This window comes from Manis javanica, chromosome 13 (assembly GCF_040802235.1).
Source record: "Manis javanica isolate MJ-LG chromosome 13, MJ_LKY, whole genome shotgun sequence".
NCBI classification, from domain to species: domain Eukaryota; kingdom Metazoa; phylum Chordata; class Mammalia; order Pholidota; family Manidae; genus Manis; species Manis javanica.
The window spans coordinates 93,577,571-93,600,476 of NC_133168.1; the positions used below are offsets into that span (position 1 = coordinate 93,577,571).

Below are 22,906 nucleotides of genomic sequence, written 5' to 3' on the forward strand. Positions count from 1 at the left end.
GAGGCAGCAGCCCAGCCTCCCAGTCCCCCGGCCGGCCGTGCCCCAGAATCCTTCTCGGCCACCCGCGTCACCACGCCTCCAGTGCGGGTACCACTTCTGTAAAATGGGAGCACACCCCAGAGTGCCACCCCGACCTGCCGATTGGGCTGCAGCTTAGTGGGGCAGGGGGCTGGGGACCCGATTTCCTCCCCCTGACCCCCAACTGGCCACCTGCCTTCACACGTGGGCGCCCTCAGCCCCGGAGGCCCCTCTGGACGGGGCCTCTCTGTGGGTCTCTAACATGAGCCTGGGAGCAGAGGCTAATCTTCCTTAGAAAGAATGCCAAATAGTCTAAGTTGAAACCAGCCCCCTCCCCCCCAGACCCCCAGTAGCTGGAACTCAGCCCTTCCTGCTTCCTTTTGAGTGTGAAGTGGAGTCAAAGGCGTTAATGGCTCTCACCCAAAGAATAAAATATGGAAAAGCGAAGCTTAGGAACCTGACAGGGAGACACAGGCAGATGCCACCTTCACCCAGCGACCCAGGCTAACGTCACAGTGATAAATCTGATACCAGGTGGCTCTGATGTGATGTCATGAGAAGGGGCACCTCACCACGGTGAGTTTCTTCCCAACAATTAACCACAGGCTAATGATGAGAAAAACAGCAAACTGAGGGAATATTCTGCACAATAGCTAACCAGTACTCTGCAGAAATGTCCCAGTCACGATGCAGCTGAGACGGGGGGAGATGCAGGCACCAAATGAAGTGTGGGACCTTGGGCCAGAAAATGGTTATTTGTAGAAAAATTAAGGACATCCAAATAAAGCCTGGAGTTTTATGAACAGTAACACAACTAAGAAACATAATTTCTTTGTAATTACAGGCGTGTTGATGCCGGGGTTCTTGTTTGTGAAGTTGAAGAATGAACTTCGCAAACACTGAAGGTAGGAGAGCCAGGGAGAGGCTTTTATTTAGAGATAAAGTGAGAAGACAGAGCTCCTGGCAAGAGAGCCAGGGGTGCTGCGTTGTCTAGGGGATGTATAGGCGGTTGAGAGACAAAGGGCTAGGGATGCACACCTGCCAGATGGTCCCAAAATGTTTATTTTTGAAGAGATACTAAGTTTCTTATCAGTGGGTTATTCTTCAAAGTTAGCTTAACACAAGAAATTTACTGCTTTGATTCTCTTCCAGGATATTAGCTTCTGTCTGGAAACATATTAATCAAGACTGTCTGCCTTGCCTTCAATGTGGGCTGAGCCACTGTCCATTTGATTAAAATGTAATTTTAGCTTTAAGATAGAATTTTTCCTGAGTAAGCTGGGCCTTTGAGAAGGTGCTAAAGTAAATCTTACAATGGTACGTTCTAACTGGTACAGTGAAAATACAGGCTATGGCGAGATAGTTTTCTTTATCTGGGGAGTCATCGCACTTCTAGGTCAACCTACTCCTGGCCTATTAACTAACCTCCCTGAAGAATGCTTATGTTCCTAGTTTGATATTTTTACTTTAGAGAATCAGTGTGACTTTGGCTTTGCTTAATTGTTTCACATGGAGTTCCGGCAGGGGTCATTTTCCGGAGGCCCTCACCCTGCTCTGTCTAAGCCTACGGTCCCTGTCTCAGTGTCACGGTCACAGACGTTAGCAGTAGGGGGCGCGGAGTGAGGAGTGTACCAGAGTGCCTTGGACAAGTTCTTTGCGACTTTTCTGTAACTCTAAATTTATTCCCAAATAAAAGAAAAAGTTTACTTTGAAAATAGGCATGAGCCGAGAAACTTAAAAATGCTTTCAACATGTGTTGAGCACCCACTGTATGCCCAGTACAGGTTGACACAACAGAAAAAGACAGGGGGAACTGGCTGGGCTGACAGGCTACAGAAATGTGTGTATACTCCAGCCATTGGTTACTTTCCTTTCTTCGGGGGTGGGCGGAGGCCTTCCCTTCCCCTTTGATACCTTAGGCAAAAGCCCTGTTCCTTATTTTGCTAGCAGAAAAAATGCAAACGTCCTTCTAATGTCTCTGTAGTCAAATGTAAACACAGGAAACAGACACCTCACCCCAAATTCAGGGCATTGGTTGTTTTCTGGCTTGCAAACAAGAGGGGATCAGGAAAGGGGCTTCAGCTACACACACACACACACACACACACACACACGACAAAATTATCGGAAGCAATTTAGGACCAACTGTTAACATCAGCTTTATCCCTACTGTTTTCTTTCACACACACACACACACACACACACACACACACACACACACACACACACACACACACACACACACACACACACACACACACACACACACACACACACACACACACACACACACACACACACACACACACACGACAAAATTATCGGAAGCAATTTAGGACCAACTGTTAACATCTGCTTCTTCCTGTGGCAGGTACAGGGGTGTTTTAGGGATTGTCTTTCTGCATTTTTTTGATGCTCACACAAAACTCTAATATTCAGTATCTTATTTTAATACATGGTCTTGTAGGAAATTTGGAAAATGCTGAAAAGCACAAAGAAACCGATTACACTCTTAATACCCCTGCCAGGAGAGTCCCTGTCCATTCTTTTTTTCCCTTAATTTCTCTATGCCTATATATTTGTCATCAGAGAAATAGGATACTAGTGATGCCATTTTATAACTTTTTCAAGTGTTAACATTTTCTATATTTTTTAAGCCAAAGAGTATGAAAGCAGGCGCACATGATTAAATCAGGCTTTGAGCAGCGCATTTAGTGAAACTTAGGGATTCTTGGCTGCATCTCCCTGGTCACCTCTGGGATGCTGAATCAGCCCTTTTCCTCTCATTCGCCCTGTTCTGCTGCCTTTCTGTGGAGGTGGGTCAGGGTTTGGCTCAGAGCCTCCTGTCCTCTTCCCTCCGGTCTTGCTTCCCAACACCAACGTCAATCCCGTGGTTGAGTTCCTGCCTTGGCATTGCGAGAGCCCTACCCCACCTCCTCCTCCCTCCCGCCACTCCAGCCTTCCTGTCCTTCCAGGAATAGCTACCCACTCTGACTGCAGGGCCCTGGCACTTGCTGTTGGCCTCCTAGAAGGCTCTTCCTTCTCCAGATGCCCCTGTGGCTCCCTTCTCATTGTATTCAAGTTCCTTTAACTTATCTAAAGTGCACCCATCCCCATCCCCACCCGGGCCATCCTGACGCCCTCTCATCATGCTGCAGTTTTCTCTACAACCCTTATCACTGCCTGACAAACCGCATGGCTCTTTATCTCATTTTCAGTCTCTCTCCCGGCCAGAATGAGCTCCAGGGGGTAAAGAACTTTCTCCATCTTGTCTGCTGCTGTATCTTTGAGAATCTGAGGTACAAAAGGGTGGTTGCTCAGGGATTATTTGGGGAATGCTGGAATGATGGGGTGCCCCTCCAGGGCACATTCTTTCTTCCAGTCTGAATGTGCAGCCTCCCCACCCCCCCATCTCCTTCCTGGCGTCTTCCCTTGAGTGGATTCCACCAACTCCTTTACAGCTGGCTGCAATTCTGACATCGTTTGTGTAGTCGTTGGTAATCTGCCCAGAATGCAACTCTTAGAGATATTTCCATGACACCTGAGTAGGTCCTGCCCCTCTCTCACATCCGGGGCACTTTCCCCCATCTCCTTGTCATTGAGTACGTGGCTTACGTGCCACCTCTTCAGACTCTCCTGACTGCCTGACTGAAGTCAACTGTCCCCCACTCCCCAGTCTCTACTGCTGTGTACTGTCTCCGACAGGAGTTCCCAGGAAATCTGGTATGAGTGGACAACCAGTGGCCACTCAGTGGGAGTGTGTGGGGGCAGAGGGTCAACGTCACTTCTGACAAGGACAGGTCCATGAAGGCAGGAATGCACCTGACTGGTTGGTGTGAGGAGAGCCCAGGTGGGAGGCAGGTGACGGGAGGTAGGGATCAGGGGCTCATGGGCCCACGGCAACAATGGCCTGCAGCTACTGAGGGTGGACTCCAGCTGGAGGGTGACAGGTTTGGAGGATGGAGTCCAAGCTGTGATTTTACAGGATCAGTCTGGAAAAAAGCAAGTCAAAGACAGAGATCTGTATCATCTATATCTATTTATATTTATCTGTATATCTATCCTTTTATATCTACCTAGAGCCATCTCTATATCTATAGGTTTATGTGTCTCTCTCTCTGACTATATATCTGCTTATCTTTCTCTTTATCCGCCAACCAATCACACAGTATCTTGATACAAAACTATAAGTGCTCAGTTCCTACATGACAAGAAGAAATCCTGGTGCCAACAGGAACCAAGATAAGAATATCTGGGGGAGGGTTGTTAAGGGCAGCTATTACTCTTGTTAAAAAACAAGATTAATCAAATGCATTTGAAGATCTGATTGGTTTCATGAAGCGATTCATGATTGGGGCAGCATCCCTTCTAGCAGCCGAGCAGTGCTTGGACTCGGAGTCGGTTCGTGTAGACTGGAGGGTGGGGCAAAATTGATCAGGAAAAGGAGACCAAGGACCGTTTCAAGGAAGGTCACCCTCCCTCAGGAGGAGCGGGGTCTCCCGCTCCTGAGAGAAGCTGAACCCGCAGTCTGGTTAGGCATTATGTGCCAGTTTGGTGACCCGGCTAGGAGAGGTGACCCCATTTTGGGTCTGCGTTTTTCTTCTTAATGCTCTCGACTTTATTGATTTCTTTATGGAATTCATCTGTAAAAATTATAAGCAAGTAATATTTTTGTAATCAGGAAACAATACTTAGGTAGTAATCATTCTGATGAAAGCCTAGATGATAGTTGATTGAGGGCGGGCCTATGGGGAGGGGGCCCCCCAGGGACGTGGTGGGGTCCAGTCAGCACTCCAGGATGGCTGTTCAAAGGTGATCGAGCTGGGGGGGCTCTACAGCCCTCTGCCTGGGTTCTGATTCCAGCTCTTCCGCTTTTATTTAGCTGTGTGACTGTGGGCTAGGGACTCTACCTCTCTGTGCCTTATTTCTTCATCTTGAACATGGATGATGTTGGGGTGGTGTTACAGTTGTTCAATACAAGGGTCGTGTCAATCAAAAGACCTGCCACAGATGGAACATTCGGGACAGTACTTTGCACATGGCAAGCACTCACTATAAGCCGCCCCCCCGTTCATCATCATCGCCATCACTCTAAGGTAGGTATCGCGATAGACTAAGGTAGTGGCGATCTGGAGAAGCCGGACATGCTTCAGAAGCAGAAATGCTAGGCTGGGGGAGGCAACTCATCGCAATTTGCCCAGGACTTTCCTGATTTTAACATAAAAGTCCGATTTCCCAGGAAGACTGTCAGCCTCAGGTGAACCAGGAGGACAGCTGGTCACCTTAAATCAATCTTGGACTCAATGATGAGCAGGAGACTCTCTGGCAACTCCCAGCTTCCAGGCCTGGTGAATGAGAATCCTCTCACCCCCCAATGAAGAGACGTGGGGAGAGGAACCATTCTTGGGGATGTACACAGACCCTAGTGCGGATACAGTGAGTCTGAGGGGCCTCCTGCCTGTCCAGAGAAGACAGGTTTTCCTGCAGGGAGCTCAGGACAGAGGTCCCCACATTTTATTCTAGAATATTTCAAACATACGGCAAAACTGAAAGAATTGTACAGTGAACACCCGCATACTCACTTCTAGATACTGCAGTTAATACTGGACTATATTTGCTTTAATCTCTATCCTTTCCCCCTTCTTTCTTTTTACCCATTTTAATGTCACAGACACCTGCCCCTGTCCTTCCCAGTAACTTTGGTGCCCAGGCCAGTAACTGCCGTCTACATGTGTTTACAGTTCTTGTGTATGATGTAAAATTTACCTGCAATGATGCACACAGCTCTTAAGTGTACACTGGCTGATTTCTGATAACCCCCACTATGGCCACTGAAGAAATAAATGACTCACCCCCCCACCCCACCCCCGGCCCCCTGGGAAATTCAAGACAAAAAGTCAAAGTGACGGAGGTGGGGGTGGGGGTGGGGGGTGCGACTCAGGCTCTGCCACCGGCAAAGCTCCGGGAGTGGGAGCGACTGTCCTACCCGCTCTGGGCCTCAGCTTCTCATCTCTAAAATGGTAATAGCACGGGCACCTACCTGAGGGCCGAGGTGGTGGGTGTGGGTGTGAAACTAGGTAATTATTGTAGAAGCACCGGGAAGTGCCTGGCACCGAGGGAGAACCGTCAGAACACTCACTGTTAATATTACTCAGTAGGGAGAGTCATGAGAATCATGGTTGGTGGAGGGAGAAATCGTGGATAAATGTGTTGCTGAAAATTTTTCAGACAAGCAACAGAGGAAGTTAAGTGTGAGATCCATGCCGCTGTGGGGGCAGGTGGGGGGAGGGAGAGGGGCCGAAATCCTGATCCCCCCAGACCCCCCCAGATGAGGGCTCCATTCACCTGGGGGCGCATCGCAAACAAAGCATTCAGAGCCCTGAGACCAGACAGGGAAGCTAAGGCTCCACAGGCGCTTGCCATTGGTTACATGGTCCACAGAGGGTCTTATTTATTTTGATCATGTGCACATGCTTCTGTATTTTAAACTTACACTTAACTGGAAAAGCACAAGATATTGACCCATGCTACAGCATGGATGGACCTCAGGGACATTAGGCCGAGTGAAATAAGCCAGACCCAAAGGTCCACATGCTTCCATTTCTGGGAGGTCCCTAGAGTCACCAAATTCATAGAGAGAGAGAATGGTGAGGGCCGGGGGTTGGGGGAGGTGGGAATGGGGACTTCATGTTTAGTGGGGACACAGGTTCAGTTTTGCAAGAAGACAATCATTCTGGAGATGGATGGTGGAGACGGCTGCACAACAATATGAATGTGCTTAATGCCACTGAACTGGACCCTTAAAAATGGTTAACATGGTAACTTTCATGTTATATGTATTTTGCTAAAAACTAAAAAAAAAAGCACGAGAAATAATCCCTGAAACACCTGTCACCTGTGTACCACCACAGGAAGAAGCAAATGTTATCATTTAGCTGCAACTGCCTCAGATATACATGTTCTTTATTATGATTGAAAGAAAACAGATATACATGTTCTTTTTTATGAATGAAGGGATAAAGTTGCAGCCATCTCTGCTTTGTAATTTCAATTCAAAAAATCGCAAATAGATTACAGGGAGAGGCCTCCTTCCCATTCTGATCCCCTTGGGACAGGGACCGCGGGCTTAGACAGAGTAGGGTGAGGGCCTCCGGGGAAAAACAAAGCAAGAGAATCCCTTGGAGGATTTGCCTTGGCCTGCTGGGGTCCCGCTGAACCCTGGGCAGTGTAGCAAGCAAGCCCAAAACAGCTAGTAAAAACAGGAAGGATTCCATCTTGAAGATAAGATTGCAGTAAAATAGTTTTATTAAGGTATTATTGATATACACTCTTATGAAGCTTTCACATGAAAAAAAACAATGTGGTTACTACATTTACTCATATTATCAAGTCCCCACCCAGACCCCAATGCAGTCACTGTCTATCAGTGTAGTAAGATGCCACAGATCCACTATGTGCCTTCTCTGTTCTCTCCCTGACCCCCTCCACACCATGTAACTAAACATAATACCCCACAATCCCCTTCTCCCTCCCTCCCTCACCCCTCCCCTGTGGTAACCACTACTTCCTTCTTGGAGTCTCTGAGTCTGCTGTTATTTTGTTCCTTCAGTTTTGCTTTGCTGTTATACTCCACAAATGAGGGAAATCATTTGGCACTTGTCTTTCTCCACCTGGCTTATTTCACTGAGCATAATGTCCTCCAACTCCATCCATGTTGTTGCAAATGGTAGGATTTGTTTCTTTCTTATGGCTGAATAGAATTCCACTGTGTATATGTACCACCTCTTCTTTATCCATTCATCTACCGATGGACACTTTGGTTGCTTCCATATCTTGGCTATTGTAAAAAGTGCTGCGATAAACATAAGGGTGCATATGTCTTTTTGAATCTGAGAAGTTGTATTCTTTGGGTAAATTCCAAGGAGTGGGATTCCCAGGTTAAATGGTATTTCTATTTTTAGTTTCTTGAGGAACCTCCATATTGCTTTCCACAATGGTTGAACTAGCTTACATTCCCACCAGCAGTGTAGGAGGGTTGCCCTTTCTCTGCATCCTTGCCAGCATTTGCTGTTCTTAGTCTTTTCGATGCTGGCCATCCTTACTGGTGTGAGGTGATGTCTCCTTGTGGTTTTAATTTGCATTTCCCTGATGATTAGCGATGTGGAGCATCTTTTCATGTGACTATTGGCCACCTGAATTTCTTCTTTGGAGAACTGTCTCTTCATATCCTCTGCCCATTTGTTAATCGGGTTATTTGCTTTTTGGGTGTTGAGGCGTGGAAGTTCTTTATATATTTTGGATGTTAACCCCTTGTCAGTTATGTCATTTACAAATACATTCCCCCATACTGTAGGATGCCTTTTTGTTCTGTTGATGGTGTCCTTTGCCGTACAGAAACTTTTTAGTTTGATGTAGTCCCAAGGGTTCATTTTTGCTTTTGTTTCCCTTGCCCGAGGAGATGCGTTCAGGAAGAAGCTGCTCATGCTTATATTCAGGAGATGTTTGCCTATGTTGTCTTCTAAGAGTTTCATGACTTACATTCAGGTCTTTGATCCATTTTGAGTTTACTTTTGTGTATGTGGTTAAACAGTGATCCAGTTTCATTCTCTTGCACCAGCATGAGTTTTATTATAGTTTTAAGTATGTTTATCAAGCCTCTTTCTGAATGTACATCATTGAAATGTGGAATTGCACTAATTGTTTTCAGAAATGAATATTGAGTTGAAATAATTCTGCAAGTTGCCTTTGAGGAATAATACAGAAGATTAATACATAGTGGCTTTCCTTTAATTAAAATATCTTCTTTTTCTGTTTTGAAATTTGTTGTATCCATGGGTAAACTGAAGTGCATTCCTAATATACTTTTAGGTTTAATTTTTTATACTGTTTCATTTTACTGTGAAAAGACCACTGAAATATCACAGATTGCAAAACAGCAGTAGAGTTATAAACAATGAGAAGTGACTGATGGTTACCGTGGGGGAGGGGTTGGGGTGGGTGCATGTAATAGGTGAAGAGGATAAAGCGGCACAAAATATTAATCATAATGAAAATTAGTCATGGGGGTGAAAGTACAACATAAGTAATATAGCCAATAATTCTATAACATCTTTCTATATTGACAGTAACCACACTAGTTGGGGAGAGCACTTAATAGTGTATATTACTGTCAAATCACTATTTTGTATACATTAGGGCAATGTAATACTGTATATCAACTATTCTTCAATTTAAAAATAATCACAGGTTGGTATGTGCTGGTATTTTTCTTCTAACCTGTCCTGGTTGCTGGATATCCTTGGGCCATTAGATATAGTTGGTGCTTGAATAACTCCAGTTTAAATTGTGTGGGATCCACTTCTATGCAGATTTTTTTCAATAAGTATATTAAATTTTTTTTTGAAATTTGAAACAATTTGAAAAAAGTTCATAGGCTTATTGTAAGAATACAGTATAAAATGTATCAAAAAAAAGTATGTTTTACTCAACTGTCAGTAAAACTTCAAGCCAAGCCTACTGCAAAATAGTCTTTTAATTCTTAAATTTTAGGCAGTCAGAGGTGTACATGGATTTTTGACTGTGCAGGAATCAGTGCCTCTAACTCCTACGTACTTTGCAGGTGAACTGCGTGTTCCTTACTAACAGGCCACTGTTTTGGGGTGATGGTAGAAGAGCCTTAACATTTTAGACACCAGTAATAAGCAGAATAAAATTTTATACATTACGAGTTTACTAGAAGCTACAGTTTCATGTGAATTACTACTTTCACATTTATGTCTTTGCTCTCTGGTATTTAATGAATAGAATTTGACTTAGGAAAAGAGCCCTGTGATAGGACAAGTAGCATCGAGTTGAAGGAATCCATCCATAGGTGATGTTAGGAACTAGATCTTTCAGAATCCATCCTCCTGGCTCCATGTTAGAGATCTACCAAAGCCTCATTTGAATGACATTTTGAAGGCTGAAGGGAAGGCCTTATTCTTATTTTTGGAACAACGAGAAAAGAAGAAGGAAATGTAGAAGTTTCAAGGACACTTTCTAGACTCTGCCCCTCCTCATCAAGAGTATCCTTAAAACCAACGCCCACTGGTTGATTTCCATTTTCTTGAGATGTAAGTCTCTGCTGACATCCTCACTGGATCCACATCAAAGAAAAAGTGGAGTTTGCATTCTGTTCAAGGCCTCTTAGGTTCCCCAAGATACCAATTCAGACTTTTGTGCTTGGGAGTGTTCTCTGATTCCCCTGTTCCCTAGATGATATCTTTGTAATGTGCAGTTTGCACACCCACACTGTTGTGTACTACACTGACTTTTCCTGGTTTCACTATGACGTCCACAGTGGCACATTCCAGAGGGATGACATGGGATTTTGATTCTCTACTGCAGTGGGTACTGACGCCATCCTTCCATAGGAGAGTAGGCACCTGCCTGCTGTTTGGAAGACTGGGGGTGTTCCCTGTTTCTCAGGGCTGCACCCTTACCTGGTCGCCCTCAGGGAACTGCACACCCATTGCCAGGGCGGTCTCTGCAGGCAGGGCCTGCTCGAGAGCAGTCACGCATCACACCAATCACATCCTCCGCTGAGGACATTGAAAACCTGAAAATACTGATAAAAAGAGCCCATGAAAATGGGCCAGGCCATTGTCATGATGTGAACATGAATCCCTTGCACGTTGCTTAAATTCCTGTACCGTGCGCCCTCTATGACTTGATGAAGAAATAATCATGTCAAGTCTGCAAGCCCCTCCAAAGCTTTCTAGGTGTATTCTGAAACCTGCGCTGCTACTCAAGAGGACAGGCAGAGACCAAAGAAGAGGGAGGCCACTCCAGACCAGCAGGTGGACAGTTAAATCAGCAGAGGGTCATCCCCAGACAAGGCTATCTGCACCTGCCCTTCAAATCTTAAAATATTTAATAGAATCTTTCACTGGGTCCAGTCACTTAAACAGTGCAAATGGCCCTAGAACCACATTACAATCCCAAGGCTGTGTCCTTGAGGCTGCCTCATGGAAGGTGGGCAGCAGGCAGAACCCATATTCCAAGCACTGGGGAAGGGATGAGGAGCTTTGGATTGCCCAGGTCCAGCTACAGGTCAACGGCAGGCACATATTTATGACTACAAACTAGTGCCCCTCTCAGCACATGTAGCATTGTCTAGACTCTTATTAGTCAACATCTTCCTTGTCTACAAGCTTTGCTTGAGCTCATTTGTACTGTTACTTGCAAATTGGCCCACCCTGAACAGGCACCCTAACAATAAAACATAAGCTCTGGGCTTTGGTTAAACTGCCATAGGGCAACCCCTCCTGGTCAGGCCTCAGGCACTGCTTCATTGTAGAGGCTGCGGGGACGACTCACGCCCCCTGGAGTTAACATGGTGGCCTTAACATTGTGCATACGTTTTTGGGGCAAGAACCTGCTCTACGCCCCAGACTCGTGAGCTACAGTGCCCTCACCTTACAGAGCTATCCTAACAATAGACAGTCCCAGGTGGGTGGCTCCATATCCAGGAGCCATTATGCTGTGGTGCCTACAAATGACCCTGAAGAGCCCAGTGCAGTTACTAAGGACCCTTGATAAAAGACGTAAATCTTCATCCTCTAGCATATCCCCTGTGCAGGCCTCCCCCTCTTCTCAGTCCCTTGTCAGGTACCGTAATACTGAGGGAGGTCCCCCTTTCTCCTTGGGTTGGGACTGTTAGACATGAGCAGCTGGGGAAGGGGAAGATAAGGTTCAAATAGAAAACTGCCCAAACTCTGCCCAGGGAGGAGATCCCAAGTGAAGACAACAAAGGCTTTGCGGGGAGATAATTTCCTGCCTGTTGGGACCAGGCCAAACCATTCCCAACCAGATCCCAGTGTGGACACCATCAAACAAAACTAAGAACTGCCCAAACTACACTTCATCTTGGGAAAGGACATGCGCACCGAGAGGGTGGGCTATATAGATAACCCCACCTTGTCAAAGAGGCATCTCCAAGCCAGAGTGCAATAATAGGCCTTCTGCCAATGGATTTGTCTACTTTAACTGTGGCCCATTCCTCCCTTGCAGTGTATTCAAATAAAAGTTTTGCTTTGCCTTGCTGTTGTGTCTTTGCCTTTCAATTCTTTGTTATGGCGGTGGGGACAAGAACTGAGGGGAACAGACTCAGCCTGATAACGTTACTGGCTGAGATGCTGTTTTTCCCGGGACCGTGTCTTGGAGGCGATGAAGAATGAAGCCAACAGACAAGTATGGAGCAACCAGCAAAACTTTTAATGAGGAGTAAAAAGAAAAGGGATCCTGCTAATCAGCAGGGCCTCCAAGGGAGGATACTGTTAGGGCTGCAGTGGCTAGGGTTTACAAGCACATTGAGGAGAAGGCCCCCTGGTTACCTAGGACCTGTTCCTAGGGCCAGGCTGGGAAGTTGCCTGGACTTGTTGCTAGGGCCCGACTGGGGAATCAGAAAACCCCCTCGTTTCTCAGGCTGACCATTCTTGGGAGTGGTTTCTTATGCGTCCCGCTTGGCTGGCTGACCACAGTGCCTCGTGTCAGCATCCCACTTGGCCGATACCTACCAAGTCAGCATGTCTTGTTCTACCTGCCCCACGGGAAAGGTCTGTTACAGGAGCAGAGCCTGTCTTGACAAGACCCTGAGTTTTTATTAACGGAGCCTGTGGAATTAATAAGGGGCCTGTAGTTAGTCTGAACCTGTGATCTGAACTCTTGGTGGTCCCTGCTCCGGAAGTCACTGGGGGCAGAGAGCCCAATTGTATAGTTACACTTATTCCTGGGGAGGGATCCTATGGGCTGGCCGTAAGTCTGCATTTCTCTATGGATGCAGAGGGGGGCTTGATGTACCAAGGTGATTATGGATAATTGTCCCCATACTGGGGTATGTCCTGTCTAATTGTCTACTTTAGTAAGATTAGTGATATGTTCCTGCCAGGCAGCTTGAAGGTGTGCATTGGCAAAAGGGCCAGGGGGACTGCTGTTGGCTTGGGGATAGGGGAACAACTCTTCAGTGGTTTACCGTGACTCCAGAGCCAGAATGGCCGGATACTGGTTTGGGTTCAGGTTTGAACATAGCCAGCAATTGCTGGCCAGGTCTGGATGAGTTTTACTGAGAACTTGGTAGGATAGCTCAATGATCTTTAACAGGTGTCTAGTGTATGATACTGAGCCTGCAGCTCCTAACCAACCTAAGAGCCACAAGGGGTGTACTGCTTCCAAGAGGGAAGCCAGTAAGGTGGGGGTCAATAATAGTAATAATGGCAGGTTTAAGGCCACTGCTTGTACTTTAAACCCAGTAGGGGCAGAAATACTGTTGGCCAATGGGCGGGGGATCACAATAACCCAGGACAGTAAGGAGAATGGCAAGGCCCACTCCAACACTGCCCAGAAAGACCTAGATCTCTGGAGGCATGGAGTACTTATCTTAGGTGTCTGTTGTTAAAAAGATACTTCAGGTCGTCTACGGGTTCACAGGAATAGTGAGGCAGAGGGTCCTCCTTGTCCAGAGCGGGGCTTGCTTTTTCAGACATCCAGTGCTGCAGTGGGTGGAGCGTGATGGATCCCAAGGCTCTTGACCTTTGCCGTGGTGGGAGTGGAAAGAATTACAGTGTGTGGTCCCTCCCAAATAGGTGATAGGGAAGGGGAAGTAGGAGACACTGTCCTGATCAGGACCAATATTCCTGGGTCAAATAGAGGCTTTCTTTCCCTTCTCTGTTGAGCTTCTTCCAGTTTCTAAAGGGTTCATTGGAATTGGGCCAGGGACGGTGTGGGGAAGTTGGGGTTCCTATGACCAGGATCCTCACTGAACTTAAACCACCTGATGATGTAACTGGCCTGTTGCTAGGCTACCGTTTCCACACCTTTAGGCAATAAGCTATTTATTGCGCCGCCGTATAGAGAGCTCGGCCCAGTGCTGTGGGTGGAGGCAGAGACGCTAGTGCTTGAGAAAACAAGCTGGCTAATAAACCTTTCACCCCAAAGGTCATTTTCTTTGGACAGTCTGAATCCATAGCGAACTTGCCCAGGTCTGAAACCCATTGGCAAGATAGAGGGGACCTGCTTCTCTTGTGCAGCTGTCTCTGTGTCAAGGAGGAAGTCATTGGTCAAGAAAGGCCCATCACACAGCCACTCAAGGAGCCTAAGGCCTGCTCGCTATGGGGTATTTCTGACCCATAGGCGCACAGTGGGAAGAAGGGCAACCCAAGAGAGCCCCATTTCCTGAGTCAGTTTCTTTAGGTGTCATTTTGTGATTCCATTTGCTCTTTCTACTTTACCTGAGGATTGGGGCCTCCAAGAACATTGAAAGTCATACTGTACTCCCAGAGCTGAGGAGACTCCCTGGGTCACTGTAGCTTCAAAGGCTGGCCCATTATCACTCTGCAGGCTCCTGGGCAACCCAAACCAGGAAATGGTCTCATTTACCGTGGTCCCGGCAACCTTTGTTGCTTTTGCAGCCCTGCAGGGGAAGGCCTCTATCCACCCGCGGGATGTGTCCACCCGTACAAGTAGATACTGAACTCCCTTAACCTTGGATGTATGGGTGAAATCAATTTGCCCATCCTCCCCTGGGAATGTTCCAGTCCTTTGGACACCTGTCCAGGCTACTCGACGGCTGAGAAGATTGTTCTGATGTACTTCACAGGTGCCGGTTATTTGTCTTCTAGTATCCTGAAATCCTGTCCCCAGGAAAAATCTATTGACCAGCTGGGTGGCCCCATCCCTCCCTAGATGCAAGGACTGATGGAGAGTCTTTAACAGCTTCCACCTGTTGGCTGATGGTAAAAGAAGCTTCCTTTCTTCATTTTGAAACCACCCCCAAGGGCTGCAAGATTAACCCCTCTTGGAGGGCCATATCCGCCTCTTCTTCGGAATACTGGGGCTTGATTTGATTTAGGGAAGGCTCCCCAAACAGGGGGGCTATCGTGATGGTAGACTGACTTGCTCAGGCTGCCTCCTGGGCTGCACAGTCGGCCCATGGGTTCCCTTCTGATACCGTGTCTGCTCCTTTCTCATGCCCTTGGCAATGCATAGCAGCCACTTCCTTGGGGAGGAAGACAGTGCAGGGTAGCCAGTCACTTTCATGATGATATTTAATAGGGATCCATTTTCAGTGAGGTCATTTTCTTTCTTTCCAAAACGGCATGAGCATGGGGACTAGGAAGGCATATTTCGAGTCAGTGTATAGGTTAACCCTCCGTCCCTTTACTCACTTCCAGAGCCCTAGTTAGAGCTGTGAATTCTGCCAACTGGACACTGGTTCCTGGAGGAAGGGGAGAACTCCCAACAGTCTCAGTGAGAGATACCACTGCATAGCCTGCCCTCCGGGTTCCCAATTCCACAAATGAACTTCCATGTGTAAAAAGAATCAGATTTGGGTTTTCTAGAAGAGTCTCCCTCAGATCCTCCCGTGCTGCATAAGTGTGAAGAATTACCTATTCACCATCATGTTCTACTTCCCCTTGTTCACGGGCGAGGAAAGCAGCTGGATTGAGGGGAGGTATCCCTCTAATAATATAGCCTGAAAAAAAAAAAACATAGCCTGGTATTTTAGGAGGCAGCTGTTGGATAGCCAAAGGCTTCCCTTGGATGACAGTCGTCCTATCACATTATGAGGAGAGAGCACGGTCATTCCCCAAAGTCAGCTTCAGGGCCTTGGGGATTAAGAGGGCTACCACGGCAGTGGCCCACAAACAAGCTGGCCACCTGTTAGCCAGCACGTCCAGTTCCTTAAGTACACAGCAGGTTGTCGGGCCGGACCTTGAGTCTGAGGCAGGAGCGCCAGGGCTGTCCCCTTCCATTCTGTCACATACAGGTTGAAACTCTTTCCTGTTGGGAGGCAGGGGCCTGGAATAGAGCCTTCTTCAGCTTCTCAGATGCTTATCCGGCCTCTGGATCCCATGTTAAAACTTGTGTATTACTGGCCTTTGTGTCCTTGACCAGCTGATATAAGGGATAATATAAGCTATGTCTCCAAATCCAGGAATGCACAATTTGTGGAATCCAGTGTTGCCTAGGAGACCAGGAGACCCTAGGACTTCAGGTTAGTGATAATGTCCCCCAAACCCTTACAAGCCTCAAGCTTTTGGTTGGGGAAGGTAGCTGAGTCTTTCAATCTAATTTCTACTAGCTGAGCAGTTGGAGCTCAGCCTGTCTGCCCCTGGTGGCCCACACACTGGGGTCTGTCTCCGTTTTCACAAAGGGTAGGAGGAGGGCCTGCCCAGGAGCTACTAGTACAGTGGTTCTCAGTTTGGATAGGATGTCTTGACCTACAAATGGGGTAGAGCTTTCAGGGCCTCTGAGAAAGGTGTCAGAAAACAATAGGATCCCCCAGCTACAACTTAAAGGCTGTGAGAAATGTCGAGTCAGGTCTTTCCCAGCGACTCGTTACGGTTGTACTCACGGGAGACAGAAGGCCAGGACTGAACCGGAGGACCGAAAGGGAGGCCCCTGTATCTAGGAGACAATCAATCTCCTTTCCGTCCACCATGAGGATCACCCGGGACTCCTGGAGGGTGATGGCTCATGTGACATGAGCCACGTGGGGAGACCCCAGGCCCCTTCAATCCTGCTGGACCATAAACGTAGGTCATCCTGCCCCCCAGGACATTCACTCCTGGGAACACACAGTCCACCGTCCAATGTCCTTCTTGGCAAATAGGACAGGGCCCAGGAGGAGGCCCTCTGGCCTTACTGGGACACTCCCTCTTGAAGTGTCCTGCACACCCACATCTGTAGCATCGGCCCGATGGAGCCATAAAGGAGTCTTCCAGGGGTTGGTTCAGGCTGCAGCCACCTACAGGGCTGCCTTCTTTCTCCCCAGTTCCTTTCCTTAGCCTCCTCCTGGTCCTGATTGTAAAAGACCACTGTAGCCACCTTTAGGAGGTGGTCTAGAGTGCTCTCGGGCCCCAAGGCTAGCTTCTGTAGCTTTCTTCTAATATCTGAGGCAGGCTGAGTTATAAATTTATCCTTGAGAATCAGATTCCCTTCTGCTGAATCTGGGGACAGATAAGTGTGCTTGGCCAGGGCTCCCCTCAACCTCCCCAGGAACGCCGAGGGATTCTCCTCTGCCCCCTGAATGATCGAGGAAATCTTAGAGTAATTTAGAGGCTTGACTCTGCTCCTCCAAAGCCCTGCTAAGAGACATACCTGGAAACGCCTACACCACCAGGTCACCCACAGGTCGCTTGGGTCCCACTCTGGTCGTCCCAAGGGACTGCTTGGTGGCCCGTGGGGCATATGTCTCCCTCTCTTGGGCCTGCATTGGAATTTTGATAGGAAGGGAACATTTCATCTCTGAATTTTTCAGCTCACTCTAGGGAAGCTCTAACTTCATTACCTGTCAATGTCTGGTTCAGAATCAACATTAGATCCTTCCAAGACACATCAAAGACATGGGTCAGATTTTGAAAGAGTTCTTCTGGGTCATCTGAGATCCTTCTTAGTCCACTTTAATCTGCCTGAGATGTTGTAATGAAAAGGGGACCTGCACCTTAGTAGGGCCAAATTATCCTCCTGGCATGTCTTGCAAGGGGCCCATCAGTGGGGGTGGCACCCGGGGAAGAGGGGAATGGGGTAGGGGGAAGTTTTGGGGGAAGGCAACAGGGCCAGAGATGGTGGGGTAGTCGGTATAAGACTGGGTAGTGGCTGTTCAGGGGGACAATGGGGAGTCTTCCCCTCCTCCTGGAGGGACTCGTCTCTGTTCAGGAATGGCCTCAAAGTTGACTTGTTCTCAGTGGGGGAATCAGGCTTGGTGGTAATCATGACTAGGACTCTTGGGTCTATTGGACATTTTTGACACAATTCCAGCTTATTCCTCAGGGCAAAGAAGACTTGCACAGGGGATTTCTGATCACTTCCCTTCCCTCCTACAGAAGAGGTCAGTTGTAAATAGTATCGTAATTAATACTTCCCTCAGGTGGCCATTTTTCCTTACCTCCCAGCTGATAGTTGGGCCAGGCGTGGGTGCAAAAAAAGATCATATGCTTCTTCCTCAGGGTTTGGGGGTCAAAGGTATTCCAATTTTTAAGGATGCGTCCCAAAGGGGTAGTAACCAGGGTGGTCTTAGATTCCCAGTTGCCCATCTGAAAGGGAAGAGAAGGGCATCCCCTTTTCTATTTCTGGCATCCCTTGGCCTGCTCCTTCCCTTTTGTATGGAAGCCTGTAAGACTATGCCCCCTCCCACACTCATGACAGCAGCAGGAGAGGGTCAGTTCCTGCACCTGCTGGCATAGTTGCACTGTGGTGCTGGTGAGCTGTTGCAGTCGGGGACTGTGAAAATGAGAAACCAAGTCAGAATGAGGTATAGTCCAGAGGGCTTAGACTTCCTTGGAGACTACGCAGTGAGCTTGAGTGTCCCTGTGTCTTTAATAGGTTACAGCAAGCAGTAAAACAATCATTATTTAATAATTATTGAATGTGCTTTCTCAATGAATCAACCAACTGCGAACTAGATATGTTTTTTGTATTCCTATTGTGTCAAGTCATCTGGTTCGTGAGTTTCACAGCACGTTCCTTGTCCGGGTTTGCTGCAGAAGGATCATAGGAACCGTTGGCAGCTCCTGTTGCGCACTGTTCGTGACTCACACCAGACTCCAGGAATTAACACTTTGTTCTTTCCATTAGATTGGTTTCGGCTATGAATCAAACTTAGGCAGTACACATATTGTACTTTTCTCTTAGATTAGTCTTGGTTATAAATCAAGCTTTAAGCAGAAACTAAACTACAGCAGAGTTAATTGCTGGGGTGTCTACAGCGAGCTGCCTGGGGACAGAATCTGGGCCCTCTCAGTATGATCTGCATTGTTTCAAATCTCAGCCTAAAATATAGAGTCCAGTGAACCTCCCATGCCAAATGAAACCACCCCTATAGGAGGTGAATCAAGGTGTCTTCTACTAGGGAGGGACACCTGACCTACCAGGTGCGGAGACCCCATTTAACCCTGCAGGTGGGATGGAGAAAGTCTTTCAGCTTGAACAGGCAGAGGGATCCTCTGTAACCTCTCTGGCTTCCTCAGAAGTCACAGCCAGGAGGTCATGATGATCGGATTGTACTCAAACACAACCCAGTCTTCCGCTCCTGCACCCCACTAACACCTCAGTTGGTGGTGACATAAGAAAGTCATTCCTTTCCCATAGCCTAGAGGATGAACCTGTCTACCCACTTGGTGCCTTATGGCCAGGACTGGGATCCAGGGAATAATTTGCTTTTTCTTGAGAGGGGCCATCCAAGGAAAATCAACACCTTTTCCTATATCTTTTGAAGGACACCAAGGACAAGTAGGAAGAATCATTGTGCAAAAACTCAACTAAATTGATAGGTGCCTGATTCTCCTAAATCCTGAGCAAGGAGAGCCTGGAATAAAGAGGGGCTAGAGAAGTCCATTTTGCAATAGAGGGTAAAGAAAGAATCGCTCAATCCACATAAGGGGCTTTCACGGGGATGAGAAGATAGAGACCCCAGAAATGCTCAATCCACACAGGGGCAGCTTTTCACAGGGGGCCGGAGGGGGTCGCCCCAGTCACTCTCTGAAGAGAGGATACCTAGGGAGGCCTCCTTGCAACTTCCCCCACACCTCCGAGGAGAGCAAGACCGAAAAGGGGAGGCAACTCCTATGGATACCCAATTGGGCAATCGGGGTCTGAGTTTCAAAAGGAGGCCTTAGAGAGCCCACCAGGGACTGGCCACAGCTGGGACCTCGCAGTTGTCTGTCTGTTTTCCTCAGTCCCTCACATCCAAGGAGAGCCTCAAAAAAGAATTCTGACCCTCATGCAGCTGACATCCCCGAATCCTGAGGGAGACAGGGATCAACTGAGGAGAAATCACAGGACCCTCTCACCTGAGTCTTAAGATTGGCAGCCAGGCTAATCCCTCTTGGATGGCTGATGGGTGCCTGAGCCTGTGCACAGCAGTTGGCATGGTTTCTTAAAAGGAAAGTAAAAGAAAGGTGCTATTTATAACCAGTACTCCTCCTTTGAAGTCAAATCCTGGAGGAGCCCCCAAAAGATGTTACTGGCCAAGATGCTGTTTTTCCCAGGATTGTGTCTGGGAGGCAATGAAGAATGAAGCCAACAGGCAAGAGTACAGAGCAACTAGCAAAGCTTCTAATGAGGAGTGAGAAGAAAAGGGATCCTGCTAATCAGGAGGGGCTCCAAGAGAGAATGCAGTCAGGGCTGCAGTGGCTAGGGTTTATGAGCCCATCAGGGAGGAAGTCCTCCTTGTTGCCTAGGACCTGTTGCTAGGGCCAGGCTGGGAAGTCCACATGGTTGCCTAGGACCTGTTGCTAGGGCCGGGCTGGGAAGTAGGGCCCACATGGTTGCCTAGGACCTGTTGCTAGGGCCGGGCTGGGAAGTCCACATGGTTGCCTAGGACCTGTTGCTAGGGCCGGGCTGGGAAGTCCACATGGTTGCCTAGGACCTGTTGCTAGGGCCGGGCTGGGGTCCACATGGTCCACATGGGTGCCTAGGACCTGTTGCTAGGGCCAGGCTGGGGGATCAGAAAACCCCCTTGTTTCTCAGGCTGCCCATTCTAGGGAGTGGCTTCTTACATGTCCCGCTTGGCCGGTTAACCACAATGCCTGGTGTCAGTGTCCCACCTAGCCAATCTCTACCGAGGCAACATGTCCAGGTCTACCTACCTCACCAACTACCTCCTGCCTCAGTAACACTAGTATCACCCAAATGGAATACAAGGAGACCTTCACAGACTGGAGGGATGACATCATAACATCCCTACGTCACGGCACTAGGGCAGAGCTGCTGCTTTTCATCCCTTAACCGGGACATCCTGATATGGGCTGGGACTGCAAGGTCCACACAGCTGACCAGATATCAGGCCATCATCTTAGTGCTGACCCTCAATGGCCCCATCAGCTGTGCTACAGACACTTAAATGGTTGTCTTACAGTTGCCCTCTTTGTGGCTGTGTTCCACATCTACTCCTTTCAGGTTCCCGGACCTGATTCCAGTGTGTGTGTGTGTGTATGTGGGAAGTGTTCTCCCCACACACGACACCAAGCAGTCCTCAAATTTCATGTCTGAAAACCCAACTCAATTCTGAGTTTTATCTGCCTGGAAACAGCACCAGATTTCCCAAGGTGAAGAGTTCTGTCCCACAAGGCTGCCCTCCACTCCCCACTCCAGAGGCCATCATGAGTCCCAGGCTGTTCCTTCTGCTTCTGACCAACTGGGTGCAGATTGGAAGTTCCTACGACCTCCCTCTTAGGTTCCATTAATTTGCTAGAGTGGCTCAGAACTCAGGAAAACAGTTATCATTTACCAGTTTAATAAAGGATGTAAGTTAACAGCCAAATGAAGAGATACACAGGGTGAGGTTACCAAATAAAGGTGCTTCTGTCCTCGGGAGCTTGGATGTGGCTAGTGGCAAGTGGAAGCTTTCTGGTTTCCCAAGCACTCTCAGGACAAAGAAACAGGATAAAATAGATAAATGCCCTTCTCAGAGGTTTTTGTGAGGGCTTCATTGTACAGTCATGATTAACTCAATCACTGGCCATTGGCTGATTCAACCTCTAGCTCCTCTGCCCTCTCTCCTCCCCTGGTTTGGTGGCTGGGGACAGAGAGTTCCCATCCTCTAGTCACAGCGTTGGTTCCCCTGGGAGCCAGCCCTTAACCTTGGGTGGGGTCCAAAATCCTCTCCATTAATATAACAAGGCACCCGTTTCCCCATTAAGGCTCTGAAGCATTTTCAGGAACCACAGATGAAGACCAGTTATATCGGAGAGCTGGATGACCAAATATATATTTCTTATAATTCATTATATTATAGTGGCAAAGTATTTCTAGGACTCTCTTGCCTTGCAGGCATCCACAGTAGAAATTAACTAACACTTGTCGCTACATAGAGTAAGGCCACAGATCCAGGCCTCGCCAAGATGCTCATTTTCCAGTCACTACTGATAGAAACCAAGACAGTCGGTTCGCTTCTATGAACATGCAGTGCTGAGTTCGAGGAGGCATTCAGTGGGAACTTCTCTTTTCGAAGGAGAAGGCCTCATAGGTGCCATAATGGCTTATTGCAATAAATTCAGTTTAACAAAATGAATGATGGTGTGCTACAGTTATCAATCGTCAGGAATGAATATAAATGCTGCTGTGTTACCTCATCTTTTTCTTAATAGACTACTTTTTACAGCAGTTTTAGGTCTAAAGAAAAATTAATCACAAAGTACAGGGGTTCACATATTCCCTGTGCCTCCAGAGTTTGTTCTATTGATTACATTATGTATTACTTGGCTCATGTCTTACACTTCATCAAGAAATATTGATGCATTAAAGTCCACACTTTCTGTTTGTGTTGACTTTTGGGTTATGCAGTCCTTGGGCATTGAAAATGTAAAATGACTTGGGTCTGTCATTTCTGTATCATGGATACTTTCGCTGCTGTAAATGTCCCTTGTGCTCCATACAAATTACTACTCAGTGTTGTGAAGCCAAAATGCAATGATACACCAACTCTCTGGAAATGAGTGGTTTTTTTAGGTAAAATGATAGACATCAGCAGCCAGGGAGGGGGAAGATGAAGTTCAAGGAAAAAAAACCACCCAGTTAGAGCGTCCCACTTAAAGACAACACAGCCTTTGCAGGGAGATTACTTCCTCCCAAACCAGTCCCAACCAGGTCCCAACACAGGCACAGTCAAAACTGAGAACTGCTCAAACCACCCTCATCATAATCTCATTAAAATAAAATTATGGTTTTGCCCCCTCCCCCATAGATTTTTCTGTGTGCATTCTGGGGAGAGATAATGCACACCAAGAGGAGTGGGTGTGTAATTAGCACTGTCAATCAAATGACCTCCCTGTCAATCAAAGAGGCACCTTCCAGCTAGGACATGATAATGAGACTCTCCCCTAAAAGTCTGGGGCCTTTGTCTACCTTA

General features: G+C 47.5%; 1 protein-coding gene across 7 annotated transcripts in view; it reads left to right on the plus strand.

The window, feature by feature from the left end:
* The window catches only part of LOC108395889 (uncharacterized), a 100,680-nt gene that overhangs the window by 42,300 nt on the left and 35,474 nt on the right, over positions 1 to 22,906 (plus strand). The window contains exon 1 of one of the 7 annotated variants that reach the window (XM_073220332.1): positions 792 to 923. The exons of the other annotated variants lie outside the window; for them this stretch is intronic. The gene's annotated coding sequence lies outside the window, so the exon portion shown is untranslated. Of the gene's footprint in view, positions 1 to 791; positions 924 to 22,906 lie in introns of those variants that run through there. 7 annotated transcript variants of the gene reach the window in all.